The sequence below is a fragment of the Desmodus rotundus genome, chromosome 2, assembly GCF_022682495.2.
Source record: "Desmodus rotundus isolate HL8 chromosome 2, HLdesRot8A.1, whole genome shotgun sequence".
Classification (NCBI taxonomy): domain Eukaryota; kingdom Metazoa; phylum Chordata; class Mammalia; order Chiroptera; family Phyllostomidae; genus Desmodus; species Desmodus rotundus.
The window spans coordinates 16,945,130-16,969,242 of NC_071388.1; positions in this window are offsets into that span (position 1 = coordinate 16,945,130).

Genomic DNA, 24,113 nt, shown 5'->3' on the forward strand with positions numbered 1-24,113 from the left:
TGATACAATGTTTGGAAGAACTAACATTGGCATGGAAAAGGTAAACATAAGCATCAATGTGCCATTAATATGATCATACAATGAATACATTAATGCAATAAATACATTAAGATAGTGAAATGAGAGCCATGCTGCTACTACTTCTGTTGGTTTACTTGGTTGTTTTTTTCCTGCAATGGGAAACTAGCAGTGTGTTGGGCTCTTTGCTCCAAATCCATTCTGATAAATACTGGTCTGTGATTACAGAGAGAGGACTCTGCAAAGCGCATTTTTCCTAATTCCTTCCCCAGCCTGTCTCACACTAAATGCCATCAGCAGGCACTACAGGGAAAGTTGAATGTAGAACTGAGGAGGTGGACTTTTTCTTCTGTGTGATTGTTGTTGCTGTGATCTTATCGGCAGCCCTTTACCATGCCAGCAATGCTTGATCCCCTCTGCACACACGCCACCCTCCAGTGACTGCTGGTTCCAGCCTCCAACATTGCTCTGCACTCTGAAAACCAGTCTCCTTGAGCCCCTTAAATGTACGTACAGGCTCCAGACGGACGGTATTCTCCACTTAGAAGTCTGATCCCCAGATGCTGCATGTGTCTCCTAAAAGCAATAGTTTGGGAACCTTCATTATTTCTCCAGCACCTAACATTGATAGATACCATCTGTACTTATTATTTCTAAATTAACTCCACATTTACTTTGTAAACAATTTATATATAAAAACTATAACCAATCACATATATTAAATACTTTCTATAAAAACTTCCAGTATTTCTTTTCCTTCATTGACCTTAACTGTGTTATGAGGAGACAGTTGCAGAAATCTGATCAAATTACAAAACTAATGTGCCCAAAAATTTGGCATTGATACTGCATGTTTTTTATTTAAATTTCTTTTAAAAGCTGGATATTCACTGGGTATAAAGTGTTGTGCATTTGCATTTGTGCCAACTAATTAGCTGTGATTAATAGCATGATCTGAAATGTCATTATAATTTTGTAAGACTAGAGGCAAGTAATTAGTGCATCTCTACCAGCAAAAATATAGCAAAATACAATGATTTAATCATTATTCCAAAAGTAAAATGAAACATGATGAATGTTTAACTCAAAATAATCTTTCAGTAAATAAAATATTGTCTATGAATACTTGATATAGTTTGAGGATTTCATAATGAGTTATATGTGTGAATAAGAGGAGAAAAGAAACAGTATTAGAGACTGAGGAACTGTCTTCATTTAGAAAAGATATACTTTAAAGTTGCTTCAGGTGAATATTCAATGTTAAGTAATATTAAGTTGAATTTTGAGTGACTTAGAGTGAACCATCATTTTCACTATCATTGTACACAAGAATCATTGTAAAAATTGCATTAAGAAGGGTGGTAAAAGTGAATGGGCAAACTGATTATTCAGCATAACTGTTATTCTACAAAAGCAAACATCTTTAGGGAACCTGTACTTTTTTTATAATAACTCTTTTTAACTCAATGAAGTCAATGTATTCTCTAAATCCAGAGTATACTAGGCCTGTCCAGAAAAGTCCAGCCACACCTATTATTAATATAATGAGAAAGGTTTGGGCAACATTGATGTAACCTGGCAGCCAAGGAGAGTGTACCGGAATGCACATGTGTGAACAATGACAACTTCACTGACTAGTCAGTGGGGGCAGCAGACACCCTTGAGTGAGAATGTGTACTTTGTGGCCATCACATTCAAAATGACTGAGTGAGTAGAACAATGAATCTGCCTCAAATTTTGTGTTGAGCTTGAATATTCCTCCACGGAAACTACTTGGATGGTTCAGAAGGCCACAGCTATGGGCAACTGGTGACTGGCAGCTTCATCACAACAATGTACCCACTCATGCATAACGTCTCATGTAGTGTTTTTTGTGAAATGTCAAATTGGCCAGGTGACTCAGCCCCCCTGCACCCCAGATTTGGCGCCCTGCGACTTCTGGCTTTTCCCAAAACTAAAATCACCTTTCAAAGGGAAGAGATTTCAGACTGTTGATGAGATTCAGGAAAATACAATGGGACAGCTGATGGCAATTGGGAGAACTGTGTAAGGTCCCAAGGTGCCTACATTGAAAGGGATTGAGGTGTCATTGCCCTTTGTACAATGTTGCTTGTATCTTGTGTCTCCTTCAATAAATGTCTCTGTTTTTCAGATTATGTGGCTGGAAATCTTCTGGATAGACCTTGAATATAAGCGCAACATGTGAATGCCCAGGAAAGAATCAGGTAAATAGGAAGAACTGTTAACACAGAACTGTCAAAAAGCAGTCAGGTGAAGTTCCCTGCGGGAATTCAAGGGCTTTCAATGTGTCCTCAAGGGCTTTGGGGACACACACACACACACACACTCTTAAATACAAACAAAATTTTTAAACTGACTCTGAATTTTCTTTACAAATCTGTAATTACTTTATGAATAAATTATTAAATGACTCTTGAATGTAAACTAATGCATAACATTGGCATTCAAGTTAAAGTTAAGAAGCATGAATGTCTGGAAACAACCTATGTGCAACACAAAGATATTTTTAGTAATAACACTGTTTATTAATGTGTTATCAATTATATAAAATTATCAGATGATCCAATAGCATCCTCGTATTAATCAAATACTAATTAGCCAGTCAAGAAGATTTTAAAGAATACTATATAAAACCAAGTAAACCCAATAAAAAAATTAAATAGTTTTAGGTGGGAACAAGGAATGAGGATATTAGAAAATAATCTATATTTATAGTGAACAAAATTAAATTGAGTCAGAACATCAGAAATCTTACTATGGAAGATTAGAAAAATACTTTTACAACTTTTTTTCAAAGTAGCCTCACAGCAAAGTAGAGTGAATTAATACCCTACCAAACATTGAGGATTTCAGAAATATGGGCATTTAATATGCAAAATAAGCAATATCTTATGCTGTATTTGAAAATGAAAATGTTATATGCATATAATAAAATAACATATATATATAATTATCTATGCATCTATAATTACACATAAAATATGTGCATATGCCAAATAATAATTGCTTCTGGAAGATGTTCCGTGGTATCCTAACAGTCAGCAGCCACTTAAAGCATCACACACTTCCTCCCCAACAACAGGCATGCTTACTCTGGAGGATGGAATTGGGAAAGGGGGGAAACTATTCCAAAGAACAAAGTTGTTTCCACACATGTCTTTGTTAAAATTCTGCTTAAAACTGACCTTGAATTTTACCTTATAGAGAAGACTAATTACAAATAGTATTCAAATGTAGTAACTGAATCGTACATATGCTACACATCTAGGCCCAGGGAAAATCCTCCAAAATGTGTAATTTAAATTTTAGTACCTTGTCCAGTTTAACAAGATTAAATTTACTTAAATTCAACAAGCCATTCCTTATACACAAAAAGACTACCTAGTATACCATAGTAAATATCCTAAGTATCCATATATATACACATTGGATTCATACATATAATTTCAAACATGCATCTCTATAGCCCAAGTTAATTTGTTCTCTATTTTGTATATTAAGATAAAATTCATCAGGTAAGAACATGTAGATAAGTGAGAGGGAAAATCTGAACTAAAGGTTTTCAGGTTCCAACATCAGTGGAGTTTTTGCCTAGCTAATTATTCTTGCTAATCAGTAGCTACATTCTTCTGTTTTTTTTTTCTCCACAGTCTTTGATAACATTTTAATCACTTCCAAAAAGGACTAATCTTCCCCCCTACACTTTTGCATACAAACTGCCTATAATTACATTAATAATAATTTGGTACATAGTTTTGAAGAAAAGAAAGTTTACAAAGAGAATTAATATCCCTATTTTTCCAGGCACCTGTGTATTTTTATAAACATATAATCCTTTGGGGCTGTAAAAATTAAGAGGAAACACTCAACTCTTTAAGGTAGAGCAATCATCCTAAAATACATGGTGCCAAAAGGCCAATACAATTAATTGTGTATAAAATGTGGTGCGTCATTAAATATCCCTTCAATAATAAATCACTTTTACCAGATGGTCTTCCATCTGACTGTCGTCAGGAATGGGCACCTTTGATGGCACTAAAGATCACAGTCCTGTTTCCTTGTGATATTGTGTTTGGACATTTGCCAGAGAGAGCAAAATAAACAAATCAGCAGTTTGTAAACCTAATAATGGTGGTTTTTCATATTTCCTATTTCAAGTCTTGAAATAAAAGTTTTCCCATCCGAAACTGGACAAAAGAGAAACTCATGTGTATTTGCATAATTTAAATTACTTATTATTATAACAACAAGCACCAATTTAATTCTCTAAATTCTCTTTTCAAGAATATACTTGCATCTTAATTGAAATAAGTGTATATATTTTCAGTAATAAGAATTTTGAATTATAAGTCCTTAGAAATGTAAGTGTACATTAGGAACCACAAATTTAATTTATAATTAAGCAAGTTAATAATTTCATTTGAAATTATCCTACCTTCCTACCTTAAGCTTTTTTTTTCTAATTCTTTTCATGAGTCATTGAGAATTTGAAATTGCTAGAATTTTGTGGTTTCTCGAATATAGATTTTTCTTACAGAATATCAACTTTATCAGTTTCAGATGATTATTGAAGGAAAAAATACATTTCCATTGTTATTCATTAAATTCCTGCGGTTGCTTAGAAATCAGTAACAATAGAGCGATGCAGGTAGGAAGGCAGCTAACAATAAAACACATCATGTCATTTTTAATTGCTTATAATGTCCAAGTCTACAAAAACTCTGCTCTGACTTAAAACTGAAGCCATGGCTATGCAAAGCTGATAAAATACTAAATTCTTTTTTGTTTTCATTAATCAATAATCTACAATTTGATTGTTGTTCTTGAATATGTTGTCTAGCCCTGAATTTCTTAGTAGACAAAGCAAAACTGTTCATTAAAGTTAAATTTCCCTCTCTTTTAGAACTAAAACTTACCTTTAATAAGTAATAGTATTTGTAGGTAGCTCCTGAATGACAAAACTGAACCTTGTTCCTATTACTTGAATATAGTCAGGTTTTGAAGGATCAGGACCAGAGACTCAAATCAAAATATTTGAATGACTGAAAAAATAATGAGCTTTGTCTGAAAAACAATGAAAACGAGTAGTAGGAATTTTTCATATCCAAGCACTAGGGCTTAGATGTGACCTTAGAGCGCCCAGTACCTTGATGTTTTAGGCAGACAGCAAAGCTCAAATGACTACGTTAAACACTGAAGGTTCAAATTCACGGAGGCCTATGCCAGCATGTGCAATAGCTCAAAGGAAATTTTCCTACATGGAAATAATTGAGTTCACAGATTTTAAGAAATATATTAATGTCCTTTTATCTCTTCTCCTTCTATATATACTTATTTCTATTTTGTCCAAGACATCCAGCTGCCTCAGGAAAGATTAAATTGGAAGAACAAAAATGCAAAGGGAAAAAGCCAATGTTCACTTGTGATAGAATACCTGAGACCAGAGAATGTGATCTTCAACTTCAAGCAATTTTAAAAGAAATGTTTCCAGATTTTTGTATGCTTTCATTAACATTGCAAGAACAAGACTTGGTGTACTTCATAGAGTTCTTACAATGAAGCTTAGAATAAAGATAAAACAAGATGTGATAAAAAGGAGTTTCCTTTTATACAGAAATAGGGAAGTTACCACCATCACAGGACTATTAGGAAGATATAAGGTCCCCATGATTCATGTTCTAAAGTTTGGAACTTGAAAGATGAAAAACTTGAAAGATAAGAAGTCGAATAGAGTACTTTATTTTTTAAGGGCTGATAAAAAATGATTTCAGTCACTATTTACTCAATTCTCTCAAACACAGTACCTGCAGTGAATGCCCTAGGACACTGATCTTTACCTGTCTGCCATAATGTGGCTGAGAAAAGCTGTATCTAAAAGAACCTATTTACTTATAGGTCATCACGTGCAATTTGGCAGGAGAAAGATGGAGCAGGGTTATCACAGGGAACAGTTAGAGGGAGAATCGAAACTCTTGTATCATTTATGCAAAACTCTAAAGGTTTCCTTAGTTTGAGAGGAGACCCAGAGGCACTAAGAAACTAATTGGACCAGAAAAGACCTGTATGACATTCTGATTAATAAATGCAGCTTTATATAAAAGAGAGTAAGAAATAAAACCTTTGTAATCAATTGAAATGTATAAAAGTATAGAACTTAGAATTTCTACAGTTTCTCAAAAATACAGTTTATATTATAGGTGTAGTTTATCATAGTTCTTTCTCAGCTTTATTTTAAATTGAGTTTTTAAATGGTCAAATGTATTCTATTATTCTGTGTTATCAGAATAAGATGCATATTATCATTGATCCAGGAAGAATGGTCCCTGTTTCTCCAATGAGTTTTTCTGAGAGAAATTCCATATAAAAATGTATAAAGAAATTATAAATTTGAAAAAGAAGTGAAGAAAAATAGAAAGACATACACACAATAAAAGAGAGTATATTAGAAAATATTAGGAAATTTAAAAAAAATCTGAACTCTGAGGATATATCTTGCTATTTTCTATTTCTTTCTAACTATCTAAAACTGCACCACTTTTTAGTTCTTAATAAGATTATGACTCAGGTTCAGGCATTTTAGTCTCTTATTTCACCTAATTGTAATTGAAATATTATCCATAAAGCTATAAAAAACAGAGACAGACATGCACTACTATTGTACAATAAGAAGAAAGAATGCTTTCCACATATGAACAGTTTTGGAAGAGAGTGAAGGTAAACCTACAACTTGTCCTGAGAAAATAATATAAATACCTGAACATAAATAAAACATCCTACCATAGACGTCCATTAACACTCTCATTTGTAAACATGAGGGCTAGGGGATACTGCAGTCACGTGGCTGACAGGGCTAGAGACTGCTTCTGTTTGCTTTTGTCCAGCATTCAACAGCTTTGGAAGCAGTTCCTAGGTGGCCCAGGATAAAGTATTAACAGCTACAAGGGAGTGGAGAGTCAGCCTTGAGGCAGGCCTTTTCCTTGAGGCAGAAATAAAGAGCTCAGGGGGAAAAAAAGACTTAGTAACAACAAGATTTTTTAGAAATCACAGAGATAAAATCTCGTGTCTATACTGATCAGCAACCTTTTTTTTTTTTCCTTTCGCCCAGATGTTGTACTCTGTATGTAAGAAAATGACCCTAATTTTGAATTAAAAGGAAAAAAAAAAGAGACGGCGCTGTCTTACCACAATTACAAGGACAGGAATAAAGCACAGGTCTCCCATCTTCTTTTCTTTATATGATCTTTTCTTTACCTGTGGGATCTCTGCTATTTCCGGTTTCCACCAGTAGGACGCCACACAATACTGCAAATGATAGCAGCCTAACCTGTGCTTCTTCTCCCGAACATCTTCTAGAATCTACCTTATCATCTGCTATTTACTTACTTGGCTTTGGAAGAGAAATTCATCATATGCTTGAATGTAACCAGTGGCCAGGTTTTTGTTTTTGGTTTTTTTTTCCCCCCATCATCAGCCTTTCTGCTTGGCTAGACCTTTTAAAATTAAATTAGAGAAAGACACTACTCATTTTTTTAAAAAGTGGTCTGTTGGCACTTTGTGGGGCTGTGGCACAATTGCAGGGTGCTTAGCCTTATCTGGACGTGGATATTAAATAGCAGTAAACACCCCCACCCTCATCATTGTGACAATCAGATTTTCCGAGGCTTAGAATGAGTATTAAAATGGTTCATCTCAAAGAATATAGTCCAGCTGTTACTCCCCTTCAGAACCTGGTTTACTTTTCTTGGCTACTATCTGGAGGTCTGATTACCCTGCAGAGACAGGTGAGGTTCTTCCTGGGGAGGACATGCCCTTGCACAGAATCAGCAGCCATGACCAGAACTTTTACCTCATTAGTCACTTTAATTGGGTTTTATTAAAATACTTGTTTTTTTTCCCTAAACACAAATTTATTTTTAAATTGAAAACTTAAATTAATGTATTTGAGACTAAAACAACACCAAAATAATGATAATATCATCTTATGTTGTTTACACACTCCCTCTATCCTGAGACACATTGATCAAGAGGTCTGTTAGTTTTGTATTCCATTTTTATTAATTTTGTTTATATGACCCAAAATATTAATTCTAGAAACTTCACTTATATTAATTTTCATTCTTTTATTGCTGTTCAACTACAGTTGTCCATATTCCCCCCCCCACCAGCTCCCCCATTCCACATACCCCTACCTCCCACACTCAATCCTACCACCCTTTGGCTTTGTCCATGGGTCTTTTATACATGTTCCTTAATGATCCTTTCCCTTCTTTCCCCCGTTATCTCTCTTCCCACTCCCCTCTGGTTACTGTCAGTTTGTTCTTTATTTCCATGTGTCTGGTTATATTTTGTTTGCTTGTTTGTTTTATTGATTAAGTTCCACTTATAGGGGAAATCACATGGTATTTATTCATCATTCACTGCCTGGCTTATTTCACGTAGCATAATGCTCTCCAGTTCCATCCATGCTGTCACAGAAAGTAGGAGATCCTTTTATTAGAACTTACTTTTGTGACAAGAGCTGATTACAATTTTATAGTGTTTTATATCTTATCATGTATTATAAACTGAAATTTTGTTTGCCCCCTAATTCATGTGTTGTAACCCTAACCCCTAATGTGATGGTATTTGAGGTGGGACATTTGAAAGAGAGTTAGGTTTAAATGAGGCCATGAGAGTGAAGTTGCAGTAATGGGATTAACATCCTTATAAAAAGAGGAAGAGACACTAGAGCTTTCTCTCTTGGCCATGTACAGCTATAGCTAGAAGGTGGTTATCAGCAAACCAGGAACAGAGTCCTCACCAAGAACCTAATCTGCCCACACTTTGATCTTGGACTTCTAGTCCCCATAACTGTGAGAAATAAATTCCTGTTATTTAAGCCAACCAGTTTAAGGTATTTTGTTATAGAAGCTCAAAGTAAAACACCACCATTTTATCTGCTATGTTATTGATCCCTCCCACTTTTTATAGGTCCACTGATAATTTGCTAAAGATTTTATTTTACATGTGTATATAAAATTCATTTCCAGTAGAAAACCCCTATGGGAAAAACCAGATGAAACAGAATGTTCAGATAATTTTGCAAAGTGGCAACCCCGTAGGTCAGTTCAATTAATTAAGTGAACATACTCACCAAACCAGTTGTTAACTATCTCAAAAATCAAAGACCTGGTTTGATTTTTACAAAGCGAGAGAAAAGAATAATTTTATATCAAATCTGCTTAGATTTACCAATATGACAACGTAGGATAGTTATCTAAATCACTTAATATTAATACAATACCAAAAAATGTGAAAAATAAAAATCATTTCACTGTAACTTTCATTTTTGATAATATGTTTTCTTTAAGCTGACATAGCAAGGACATTAAATAGATAAATTGCATTAGGTTGGAGGATAAAATGTAATGATCATTGGGCCAAATTTATAGATATCTATCATTTCTATAAATTGAGAAAGATTTGGACTTTATTTCTCCTTTTCCTTACTTGTGTGTACATTCCAGCTATTGCTTGGACTACACTAAATGAAGCACACATTAAAAAGTCATTTTAAAAATTAGCCCTTGAGAATAATGTTTAATAATTGTATAGTATTTATGCAATTATAAAATTATCCAGTGCTAAAAACTTTAGTAAATGAGAGAAAATCAATTATATCTTAAATGAAGTTTATCTGTGACATTAATATACCTTCTTCTTAAACATTTATTGTAATTTTAAATTGTTATATGGATACATTTTTCAAGTCCATTTCTCTAGATAGTGTATTAAAATGTGTTAAAAATTATTTCTGTTTCACCTGTAATAACTAGAACAATAGCCATACCTCCCAAAAGTATGTCATTTCACCCAATTTTCAGAATAGACAGAGAGAATAGAAAGGAAAGTGAAAACAGTGGAAAGTGGTTCAATTTTGAAATAAAAAATTAGATATACCAGAGTAATACAATTTTTTATTCATTTATTTTCATAACAGGATTCCTATTGAAAAAATTATTAAGTACTATATTTTTTTTTATTTCAGTAGAAGCCTCAGAATAATCAGAGGGGGAATTTTTATCTTCTACAACTGCATCATCTCTTCATGAAGATTGTAGACAGGGCATTTTTATAACAAAATATCTCCTCAACTTACCTTCAAGGGCAGAGTTACAATCATTTGTTTTTCAAAGTGGATACAAAAGATGAATTCCCAGAACCTGAAAGGAAGGGATACCTGGGTTTCCCATGGTTATGCTGAGGTAAGGAACTTACATAACTTTCCGAAGTCAAGGGCATGGGGCCTTGAGCTAGAAGCTAGCAGGGACTTTGCTGATCCATTCCTGTCTCCTGAGACATATTATGAACACCCTTACCTACATCATCACCCCAGGTTTCACCCAGGAAACTGGGTAGAGGGACAGGTTGGTGGTCACAGATGATGGAGGAGACTCCAGAGAAGACTTTCAAATAGCTGCATCACTGCTGGTGAGAATTGGCCTCAGGTGTCTCACAGATTCCAAGTTTTGAAGCATCAGCATAGATCAATGTGTCCTAACTCCAAAGAGAAAAAGTTGACTAAACGAATAAACAGATAATAGGAAAGCAGTAAGAAATAACATAAAGAAAAATGAAACAGGGCAAAAACAGTGTTTCATACAGGATGGGTGGAAATGCAGATTTTCTTCATATTTAACATCATGTGAAGAAACCAATAAAGTCATTTTTTATTTAATTTAGAAGTTATGTAGATGTCCTGTAGACAAAAAGTAACTAAATCTAGAAGCACTGTCAGAAATTTATTCACTTACAATTAGAAGTATAGTCTGAATTAGATGAGAAAGAGTTGTATAAATGACATACAAAATTTACAGTTCCTTTCCTCAGTTAAAAAGTAAGAAAACCTTATTTAAAAACAAAACAAAAACATTATCTTTCCAATGTAATCTTTAAGTCAGAATCTAGTTGCAATTTTCCCCAATTTCACAGAAAATACAATTATATGGCTTCAGTATCACACTTCTTAGTTTCCACATTTCAGCAAAATGCATTGTTTCACTCCTTGACTCCGTAACGCGCCTGTGCGTTCATCCCAACTTCCATCCGAGGCATAAAGAAGGAAACAGCATTATTATACTTGCAAGAATGTGGTAGAAAATATATGAAATAAATCACATGTGAGGAAATGTTGTCTCAGTATATATTTAATGGTGCATCAATAAATTGCCAATCTTGGCCCTCTGTTCTTGAAAGAAGTATTTTAAGAGTTGGAAAATGTGCACTAAGAATGCAATAAAAGAAAAGAGTACCTAAGCGACGACTCTTGATATTCCATTCCTTTTTGTGTGCACATGTGCACTTGTGTTAAGAATATAATATTTCAGGAACTTGTGGGAATGGGAATCTTAAAATACTATTTGTATTAATTTCCCATTGCTGATGTAAGAAATTACCACATATTTGTCACTTAAAGGAACAGAAATTAATTTTTGAATAGTTCTGGAGGTTGGAAGTTCAAAATCAGCCTCAGTGGGGTAAAATCAAGAGTTCAACTGCTTTTCTTTTGAGCCTCTGAGGGAGAATGCCTGTCCATATGTTTTTCTTTTTTCTTTTTCCCTAGCTGCTAGAGGCTGCTGACATTCCTTAGCCCATGATCCCGTCAGTGTTTGCAGCATTCTAACCTCTGCTTCTGTCACCGTATCTCTAGCTCTTGCTCAGGCCCTCCTGCTTATATTTTATAAGGACGCCTGTGATTATATTGGCCCCCTGGATAATCTCCAGCTTCTCAAAATACTTAATGTAATCATATTAGCAAAACTCCTTTTGTTATGTAAGGTAACATTCGCAGATAGATCCTGGGAATTCCCCCATGGACGTCTCTATGGGGATATTATTCAGCTTACCATACAATATTATTCATGCAGTTTCTTTCCAAGTAGTTTTGATGGTTACTGGAAAAATTAGAAGTGGAACTATATGCTTATATGTGGATATTTTGTGCAATTGTGGTGTATGTAATTTACAAATATATATACACACATATATTAAATAAATAAGAGATGGCATTACTTTTACCTCACTATAAGAAAACAGTAGGGTTATTGAATTACTGTTTAAAGTTCGAAAAGAGAAAATATACCATTGGAGCTACATTAAGACATCCTTGGGGGAAGTATTTACTTTTATATCTGATGCTCAAGGGATAATATTTATGTTAGAATTAAAAATCAAATACAGTTTCTCAAATTATTTATTTGAAATTAAAAAAAATATTAGCTTATTCTTTTCTTTCTATTAGTGATATATTGGTTATGAAAAATCACATTTTAAAAAGGAGCAAATAATATGAACAAAGTAATTGTGGCTCATTAGACTATAGATCATATTTAATATTATAGTTACAATATAACAATGCTATATTTTATTTAAAAATCAAGAAAGAATAAAAGTTGCTTTCATCTTATGACCTACCCTGAAAAATTTTGAAAAATAAAAATAAAAGGAGAAACTTTAATAGTTTTAGGTAAATTATAATTCTAGTCATGCTGTTACTGTAGGTACTTAGCTAGTCATTCATAAAGGAAGGAAGTAAAGCACATTATCAAGCATATTCAACTGGGGAGCATACATTTGTTTCACCAGGACGCTCCAGCTTTACACACTCCAGGGAATCACAGCATTGCACTGCGAAGGGGTTTAACAACTCTCCCTCCCCAATACAGGGAGAAAGAACCAGCTTTTCTATCTCTGCAGTCTACTCACCCAGTCTATGGGAGGAGATAAGCACATGCACAAGTCAAAATGGCGCAGGGAGAGGCACTTGACCATAGAGGCCTGTCAGTCTAATCTGGGAAAGGGATAAATTGGCTAGGGGTTGGACACATTAGAAGCTCATGATAGCTTGGGAACATAATTGGTTATTTTGGAAAAGTGCCGGGCTTATCCCAAATCCAAGATAATATAACCCAGATTAACAAAGACATTTTCTCTGTCTTTCTTGGGAACATGCACCTGCACCATTCATTCATTCATGCGTTCTCCCCACAGACCTTGCCAGTCTAGCAGCCTTACAGGTGGCAGCCCCACAGGTGGCAGCCCCACAGATGGCCGGTATGCAGGCTCCAAATGCAGGCTCCAAACGCAGTCACAGACAGCTGGGAATGGTGCAAAGCTGGTTGATGGAGACTGAGACAGCTTAGCAACCGCCTGCAGGCTCCAAAGAACTAAGCTTTAATATGAAACAGAAGATCAAGACACTGGACTTTGTTTTGGCCTTGCTGAGGACACGGTTGGGCTTTTTTCATGGAGGAAGGGATGGAGATGGACACAGGGGTATCCTTCTATTTCCACCCAAATAAATCTTGTCACACCACAATCTCCTGTGTATAGGTTCTTGTGAAAGAGCCCCAGTTCCACCAGCAACAATGCCTTTCCAAATTCAGGTATTATTGTTGTTTTTAAAACTGTATTTTATACAGACACTTCTTAGTAAGTCCGGGCTGCTATAACAAAATATCATGAACTGGCTGGCGTCAACAATAAACATTTATTTCTCACAGTTCTGAAGGCTGGGAAGTCCAAGATCAAGATGCAAGTAGGACTCGATGTCTGGTAAAGTCACTCTCCTTGGTTTTCAGATGTCTGTCTTCTTGATGTATCTTTACATGGTAGTGAACAAAGAGATGATTATTTTTCTGTGTCTCTTCTTTTGAAATCACTAATTCACTTTCAGAGAGCTCCATCTGCATGATCTAAACACCCCCAAAAGTCCACACCTCTAAATCGCACTGGGAATTTAGGCTTCAACATATGATTTTGGGGAAGTTGCAGGCATTCAGTCCATAGTAGATTCTGTTTTCAAAAACTTTACATGTAAGAGGAAAGAGCAAAATAACCTGAAATTATTGAGGATTTTGTTAGATTAACTTGAACCACAGGTTAGACTGTGTTATATTGAATTTTCTTAAGTCAAAAACAGTTGAATATTGACAGTTTTATAAAGTTCACCCTAATGCAATAGGTAAACACACACTCACACAAACATGTGAACAAATCATTCCAGATAAACTAGAATACCCAGATCCCTTATCAGTTTCTTCTCTTGTTTTTCACAAAATCTATTCCAAATCTTCCTAATAATATAAAGCCACAAGAGTGAAAACAGTTCCATAGTGTCAAAAGAATCAAAGAATTATAAACACTCCTGAGGAAACTGATAACTTGTTCAGAAAAAAATAAGTTATACATTACACAAAACATTTTTTCTAAATGGATTAAAGGGAATATGTAAAAATTAAACATTGAATTTGAGAAAATACATAGTAATCATTTCCTCATTTCTAAATCTTGGAAAAAAATTAGATCTGAAAATCCCCTTTGTGACAGCATGGATGGACCTAGAGAAAGTCATGCTAAGAGAAATAAGCCAGAGAAAGACAAATACTATCTGATTTCACTCATATGCAGAATCTAATGAATAAAGTGAACTAACAAGGAGAATTGGGGCAGGCTTATAGGTGGAGAGCAGATGACAGGTAGTCAGGGGTGGGGGGTGTTAGGGGCTGGAGGGATTGAGCATAAAGAACAGAACTTGTGGACATGGACAACAGTGTGGTGATCACTGGGGGAAGAGAGATAGAGGGGGCTAAGGGATAACGTAAAAAAGTACCATAAAGATTAAAAGAAAAAAAATTATCCATCTATGTGACTACATAACAACATATGTTATAATTATTATAAACAGTGTTTAAAAATGACACATAATGTCTAAAACATGACCAAAAGTTAATAACATTAGTTCTTAGAAACTTATAAAAATGGATAAAGAATAAAATCACATTGATAAATGCAACATATTAAGTTCCTTGAATAATATGTTAGTATGTATTTTTTTAATTGTGACCAGTCACTACTGAATAACATACACATATAACATACATTAAAATGCAAATAATTGCCCACAAAGAAGCATTTTGGGTAATAAACATGCAAAATGAAATACAAATATATGAAGATTTTAAAATCTGCAATGCCTAGAAGTGTTTTTCTAACTTCCATGAAATTGATACTACTGTGAGTGTAGTAGGCGAAAATCAACTGTGCTCATAATATAACTGTGATGTTCCTAATAGAATATGACAAGTGTCTCTCATAGAATACGCTTAATACTGCACTACATTTAACTGCTTACGGTTTCTTCTAGAGTATTTATGGTTTTGAGTCTAACATTTAAGTCTTTAATCCATTTTGAGTTTATTATTGTGTATGGTTTAAGAAGGTGGTCTAATTTCATATTTTGCATGTATGGTCCAAATTTCCCAACACCAAGTTTCCCAATAATAGACTAAAGATAGTCCATTTGTATGTTTTTTGCCACCTTTAACAAATTTGATTGATTACAGAGATGTGGGTTTATTTCTGGACTTTTGATTCTTTTCCATTGATCTATGTGTCTGTTTTTACACTAGTACTATTCTTGGAAGGCAGCTATGCTCACCACTATACCACCAACGCCCCATGGTGCTAGTACCATTCTTATAGTATAAATTGATATCAGGTAACATGATTACTCCAACTTTGGTTTTTTTTTTCCCTTCAGGATTACTGTGGCTATTCAGGGTCTTATGTGATACCACATAAATTTTTGGAATATTTGTTCTGGCTATGAAATATGCCATTGGTATATGGATAGAAATTGGGTTGAATCTCTAGATTGTTTTCGGTAATATGGACATTTTAATGATGCTAATTTTTGTTATACCTAACCATGGCATATACTTCCACTTATTTGTATCTTCCCCTATTCTTTTCTTCATTTTTTGTTACAGAATTTTCTGAGTAGAGGTTTTTTACACCTCATAAGGGGTTAACATCCAAAATTTATAAAGAACTTCAAGACACCAGCACCAAATATATAAACAATTCAATTAATAAATTAATCAAAGGCCACAAGTAAACATTTCTACAAAGAGGACATACAGATGGTCGATAACATATGAAAAATGCTCAACATCACTAATCATCAGAGAAATGCAAATAAAACCACAGTGAGCTATCATCTCACAACTGTTAGAATGGCTACCATCAATAAATCAACAAACAACAAAGTTGGTGAGGATGTCAAGAAAAGGGAACCTGATGTACTATTTGTGGGAATGCACACTGAGGCAGCCACTGTAGAAAGCAGAATGGAGTTACCTCAAAAAATTAGAAATATAATTGCTTTATGACCCACTGATTCCACTTCCTGAAATTTATTTGAAGAAACCAAGAACATTCATTGAAAAGAATATGTGCACCCCTATGTTCATTGCAGTACTGTTTACAATAACCAAGATTTGGAAGTAGCCCAAGTTTCCATCAGTAGATGAGTGGATGAAACAGTTACCATTCATTTATACAATGGAATGTCATGTGGCCATACAAAGAAGGAAATCTTACCTTTTGGGACAGCATAATTGGACCTACAGAACATTACATTAAGTGGAATAAGCCACTTAGAGAAAGACAAGTACCGTATGAACCGGCAAGCAGAATGGAGACAGACTCATAGACAGAGGCCAAGCTGACAACTGCCACGGGAGCGTTGGACCACAGTGTGGTAAGTTGCAGGGTGATGGATGGGGTGGAGGAGGCAGAGCAGGGTACAGGGGAATGAATAAATGATGATGGACAAAGGCTTGGCTTGGGGTTGCGAACACCCATTACAGTGTACAGGTGGTATGTTGTAGAACTGTGCACCTGAAACCTGTATAATTTTGTTCACCAGTATCACCCCAATAAAATCAATAAAAAGGAAAAAAAGGACAGCTGCACAATGATTATCAATCTTCCTACATCATTATTGCTGATTTCTTACTAAGTATATCCCGTATCTTGCTTCATTTTGCCCACCTCTTTAACAAAAATAACTGAGACCACCAGTTGTTGAACTGTTCCGCCATCTTGAGAGCATCCAAAATAGTACTATGTCCCTGATTTTCCTTAGCAACCTTCAACCCATATGCAAACTCTACAAAGATCCTCTCTCTATTGATCTTTCCAGTGATGTTCCAGGCTTCCTGTGCTCTGTGCTAGCTCATTAAGCAGCAAGTTAAATAAATATAATTTAGCTCAACTACAAGAATATTCCAATGACCTTTGTATGGTGTGGGTTTCTTTATTAGGCATTCTTCTCTTATTTTCACTAGGTAAATACTATGTTTACATTATGTATCACATTCAGGAAGTGAAGGAAATGGGATAAAAGGTTAGCAATTTAGCTCTATCTCTTTTCTTGTTAAATTAAATAATATATAGCTGAAATAAATATGGCAGACAAATCATTAAGGGTGTGAAATCTGCACAGTGAATCCATGAGACTTTGTCCTGGTGTTCTTTGCACCTTTCTACATATTTGGCATAATCCTCAATATGTGAATAATAGGCAATATCCATTATGCTACTTTATCTGTACTCTTCTAAACAGTTTATTTGAAGAAAGAAAAAAGGTGTCTACACCATAGGTAGCCACTTTTTAGCTGTTTGTTGATTAAAAGTTAAATTAGGTTTAAATTCTTGTAAAAAAGAATGGATGTTTGCCACTCAGGTGTTCCTCATGTGGGCAATTTTTATATACATGACTTGTTATTTAAAAAATAAGAAATAAATAGTTAATTCAGAATATTTGTGAGGCTTCCTTGAGGATTAGCTTTCATGACAAAATAAAGAAACTAGTTTCCATTTGAACAGAACCTATTCCTATTTTCTCCCATCATTGATGATAAAGAGTGAAGAGTGGCCATGAACGGTATAATTATAGGTTTAATTTTGGCATTTTCAGATGGTTTTAAATTGTATGACATGTTCAGTGGCTCACTGGATAATGTACTTTTCCTTCTTATTTGAACATATCATGTATTTTAAAAAGATATTGTAGCACAATTACATATTTTATAATGTATTTCCACTTTCTTTATGAATGCAATATAAACAGGTCTACACATTCAACCATTTACAATCTGAATATTTAAACACAACTACATAAATGTACAAAACAGAATTCAAACTATGACTAGGACTTTATGGAAGAACAAGAGATTTGAGAATAAGAGTGAATGCTGGGAAGTTTTCCAGCTCAGCACCAGATCCCATTTTAATGTCTTGTGTGTTAGCCGTCTTTTCCAAGTATTTCACTCAGGGTTTCTTCCTCTTTTATCTTTTTATCCTGCATTTTATCTTAGCCACATTAAACTTGTTGGTTTCTTGTTGGTCGATGTTTCTTTTAGCTAAATTTAAATTTATTATTGTAATTTCACCAATAAACTCACTTATTACTTTTGATATTAAAAGAAAGAATAAAACAAAATGAAACTACTTCAATACCTATGATAAGTACTGAACAGGGATAAACTGCCTATTTTTAGTCAAAATGCATTAAATAAATAATTATAGTTTTTATAATTGAGTTTGCCTATCTATCTTAAGGTCACAGTTATCACAGAAAAACTAAAAATATATGCATTATTTCTAAGTTATTGGGCTTTCCACATAGTAGACTATAGGTTTCAATGTCAATCCTAATTCATAGAACTTTGAATATAAAAAATATGTATAAATTAAAAAGTTCCAATTTCTCTTATTGTTAAAGTATGCATGCACAATGTATATATAAATCATTAAGCTGACATAAAAACTGTCATTCCAGAACATAACTATACAATTTCTTCTATTAAAGTTTGGTGATTGATTACTATAATTAGATGGGTGTTCGACAAAAGCTACTTGAACAAATTATAGAAGAAAAGAAAATCATAAATCAGAATTAACTTGAAAGAAAATTAAAATAAAATGGAATTCACCTTTTAATTCAAATTCTATAATTGATTGAGTTATCTCATTTGACAACATTAGATTCTTTCCCATTAATCATGAAAGCTCAAACATCCAATAGAAAGAACCAATAAAATTTCAAACAGTTGATAAAGGTGACTTATTCAAAAAGCAACTTGTAAGAAGTACTTCTAGGTCAAAACATATTCACCAATGTCTATGGTTAATTTTCAAAACAAAGTGAAAAATAAAAGTCTATAACCATAGCCCAATATCTTATAAGTAATCATATGTGGATTAAATAATATATTTATTTGTAAATACAATATATTTGCACTTTAATTATTTAAAATTGAAATAACGGCCCTGGCCAGGTTGCTCAGTTGTGAGTTCTAACCCAGGCAAGGCACGTAGAAGAATCGACCAATGGTTGCATAAATATGTGGGCCAGAAGTGGAACAGATGGGAGTTTCTCTCTCTCTCTCTCTCAATAAAAAAAATTAAAATTGACATAATATATGCTATAGGTTCTCTCTCAATTAGAGTATTTAATTAATAGGACATACTTATTTAAGTATTATAGGTAAACAGGACTGGGAGCATTTGGAGTTCGTGAGCACTGTGAATCAGTAACAAGCCGACGCTGACAAATATTTAATAAATACTACACAGTGGACACTAGTTAATGACTTAGTTCTAAATAACAAAAGAATAAGTGTAAGAAATTTAGTAATAATAAGTGAATTAAACAATTACTATGTTCAGAATTTTCACCTGTGCCATAAATATAAATATTCATATTCACTTTTGACATCTATCATTAACATTCTTTCAACAACCCTGGAAGAGGCTTTTACTATCTTTATTTCTTTAAATGGGAGACGGAGACTTCAGAAGGTTGGCTGAAACACAGCCACAAGTGCATACACGGCAGAATCAGAAATCGCACGTAGACCGTCGCGGCCCCACACCGTGTATTCCCTCTGCTCGCGTGTTGCATGTCTTTTCCATTGCCATTTTCTGTATCCTGGGATTATTGCTTGAGCTTATTTATTCTTAATGCTTCCACTTTTTAGACAACATTGTATTTGTTTTTTTTCTTTGTCAGATATATACTCTGAAAATTATGAGAAATGAGAAATCCAATTTCTGATGGAATTAATATATCAACACAGGCACAGAAAGTCATACGTATGTGTAGATACATAGTGTTGGGTACCATCGAGTAAATATTCTCTTTAATTCTAGAAACCACGGTTCATAATTGCCACTCCAGTTAGACTGGAATTTGGATACAGGGTGACATTCATCTCTTTGTTTCCAACCTGAAATGCATATTACTATAGCACATCACATTGAAAATGCCGCGATCGGAATCCAAGGCAATTCGTCGGTATTTAACATGCAGTTGTTGGTTGCTGAACAAATGTTTAGATTAAAATAGTAAAAAACTAAAACTTCTCACATTAACAAAATTCTCCATGATGGTTTTTAAACATATAATTGATTGAATTCCTAAGCACCTGAACAGGAAAAAAAGTTAACATGTTGATCTATACACATATATCATACATTAAAATTTATATAATTGTATATCATATATACATGTATACACACAAAAATATATTTAGTGTTTTTAAAGTCTATATTTACTTGTTTTCTTTAATTTTTAAATGTTTTTTTTTGTTTTTATTGCTGACACCAGTAATGTCCATTGAATACTTACGAGTGCAATAATGCCTTGAATGGAGCGCCAATTCCATCTCAAATTACATTTCAAAAAAAGCATGACTGAAGGACCAAACAGAAGTCTGGTATTAGAGAAACACATTATTTTTATATGAAATATGTATTTAAATCCCCAATATTGATTTAGAAAATTAACAAAGTAATTAAAATGTCAAAGTAAATTTCTTTTATTTATACAATATTTATTGAACATATACAATATAAAGTACACTGTGCTAAGTGCTGTATATTTATCAGTAACAAATTACCCTGCCTCCTGTCTTTCAATGGGAAATGATAAATGGTCTTCTTGTAAGTTGGATTAAAGAAAATTTATGAGCAGTAAAATTGGCAATATAAATATTCCAACTAAAAAATATAGAATATTCCAACTAAAAATAATCTCATTTACAAACATTTTTGTGTTCTTGGTCATAATAAATTTTACCTGTTTTAGAAAATACATCCACAGTTCTAAAAATTTGCTATTTTTATATAATGCCAGTTGAAAGCCTTTCAACTGTAACTGTTATGCAAATAAGTCATCAATCTTTTGTGAAATAGGGAAAGTGGAGACTGATGAAGAAAACAAATGTCTTTGTTGGTTAACAGACTTATCAAGTTGGAAAGACTGACAACATATTTTCACACAGGCAAACATAGTATCTATAAAACAACTGTATGCATATGTAAAACTGACAACGAAACTAACTTTACAGTTGCTATGAAAGCTCTATGAAGAAAATATCCACTTCATCACCTTTGCAAATCCATCTGAACCTTCAAACTAATACCATTTTCCTTCCTCAAGGAACAGAGAAGATTAAAACCAGCATAAGTTAGTAGGCAAGAATTCTCTGCCTCTGTCTGAAAATCTTTTAGTGGCAAATTTGCACTGATACTTAATATTTGTACATAAACAATACTGTCAAGGGATGCATAAAAAAATTCAGCTTTCATAGAAGGATTTTCCTGAACATGGTCACTTCCCATAGGTTTGCCACCAACATGTAGATACGTTCAAACTACTACAGTGTTTCTTTCCTTACAAATTATTACTTACGAATTTATATATATATATATATATATATACACATAAATAATAATGTAATATATATCAGTAAAACCATTTTTTCCAATTACAGTTTACATTCAATATTATTTTGCATTACTTTCAAGTATACAGCTTAGTGGCCACGTAACTGAAACCAAGGTTCAGCTGTGTGCCTTAATGAAAGCCAAACTTGTGAGACAGGTGCTGGCGGAAAAGGAAAGAGGTTTTCTTCAGGTATTGGCAGCCTGATAGAGGGGGGACTCTTGTCTCTGAGCCCATCTGAACACCTCAGTGCAGGCAGGGGTTTTTATAAGGAGGGAGAGTGAAAGCAGAACAAAGAGATCAGGGGGAAAGGCTGTAGATGTTCAGCCTTTCCCCCTGATCTCTTCCCCCTGCTGTTGGCTGGTCCCAATGTGGATCTTTAATGTCAGCTTCCTGGAGCTGGTCAGTGCCAGCCAAATCCCTGCAGTTAGGTAATCTGCATCACCCAAAGTCTTGGTCAAGGTCATTTCTTGTACAAGCAGGAACTGGAGCTTCTGATGCCTGCAATGCGAGTATGTAAGTGTGTGAGTTATTTTTATGTTTGTTAGTACATTTTTTTCTAATCCCATTTCATGGTAAATTAGAGTAGTATAAAGTTTTTATTCCTTGTTATCATCAGACAATCATGTACTTTACAAAAAGTTCCCTGTTGCCCTGATATTTCCAATACCCAGCTCGCCCCATACAGAGCTGTTATAATATTTTTAACTTTGCTTGTATGCTGTAACTAACATCCATGTAACTATTTGGTAATTACTAATTAGTACTCCCTAATCCCTTCACCATTTTCACTCAATCCCCCAACCGCCTCTCCTCCTATACTGCTCAGTCCATCTCTGAATCTATGAGTCTATTCCTATTTTGTTTGTTTATATTGTTCTTTAGATTTCACATATAAGTGAAATCATAATTACATTTTTTATTTATAGTCATTCCTGGGATTTCCATGAAGTTTAAAGATAATAAAATAAACAAACATAATTTTAGGAAAAAAAAGCTTAGAAGAATGGAAGTAAAATATGTTTGTTTTAGTGTTGTAAGTACTTCTGGGCAAACAGATTTAATATCAACAATAAATTTAACCTGCAGCTTTCCATCAATCTGTTTTCTTTGGTAGATAATGGCTCTAATATTAAGTTATAAGTTTTGAGGCACTTTGAAGGAAAGGTTACATCTCAGTATAATATATACTTTTAAAATTCAAATCACGGGGTAATTATTTCCAGGCATCCATATTTGAAGTGATAAAACTACTTGATACAATTTTAATATTTGAATGAGATATGAATTACATTACACTGACTTAGCCTTGTTTTAATGTTCTGTCTGAATATAATTTAACTCGTACTGGCGAAGTGCTCTCCTAGGCAGCCATCAGTTGGAGCGCCCTCCTGGCCGGCCTCTTCAGATGCGTGGGTCAATAGGTGCTGTGCAGAGGACGTGAGGGGGTGCACCAGATGTGCATGCCCAGCACTAGGAGGTGAGCTGAGCCTGTGGCATCTCCAGGCTTCTTGATGGTGAGTCCTGGAACTCCCCTCTCCCCACTACCATAGACAGTCAGGGGATTCTAGGAGTCTCCCCCAGTGGCCAAGATGGTGCAGAGGGAGGTTCTTACACCAAGGGCTCCAAAAGCTAGAAAGATGAGTGAACAGGACCCCAGCGCAATGAAAGCTAGCTAGATAATTGGATAGAAGAGAAGTCCATTCCTCCCTATCCACATAGGAATGGAGGCTTAAACAGGAAGGAGAGATGGTCTTTGAGTTGGGAGCCCACCATGCAGCTAGGTCGTGCAGCACTTGAGTAAATCTCTCTCTTTTTCTCTACTGCATCTGCCTCACAAGTTTAGCTTTCATTGCAGCAGGCAGCTGAACCCCCCTTTCGTTCACAAAAGTCCAGGCCTGCCGATGGTGACTGCTCTCCAAACAAGTTCATGTGCATGCGCACTTCATGTTTCTTGCAGCTCCCTGGAGCCTCTATTTTGTTACGATATTTTGTCACAATCAGCTTGTAATTTTTGGACTAAGGGGCTGATAAGTTATCCAGTAGCTTAAAATCAAACACTTTCCTGAAGCTAAAGAAATGAAAAACTTTGATAACACCTTTAGATTTGTTTATGCCCTTTATTAATTAAGATTTTTTACAATAACCTCTAAAGTAATATGAAAATGGATACATATAAAGCAATTGATTAGGACCTTGTTGCACAATGAATACTTTTCTTTTACAACATAATTTGTTAAAAATTGTTAAATAATAGAATATCATAGTCAAGGACTCATATTTTTTAGTTCTTTGTCATCTGAATTTCCAACTAAGATAATGACTGAAGTATGAATCAAATTCAAGTATCTTAAGCTAATTGTATGTTTTTGCATTACCTGTACCTTTAAAATTATTATAATTACACAAAATAATTACAATTACGAAATGGTTATATATAATTTCTTTAAGAATACCC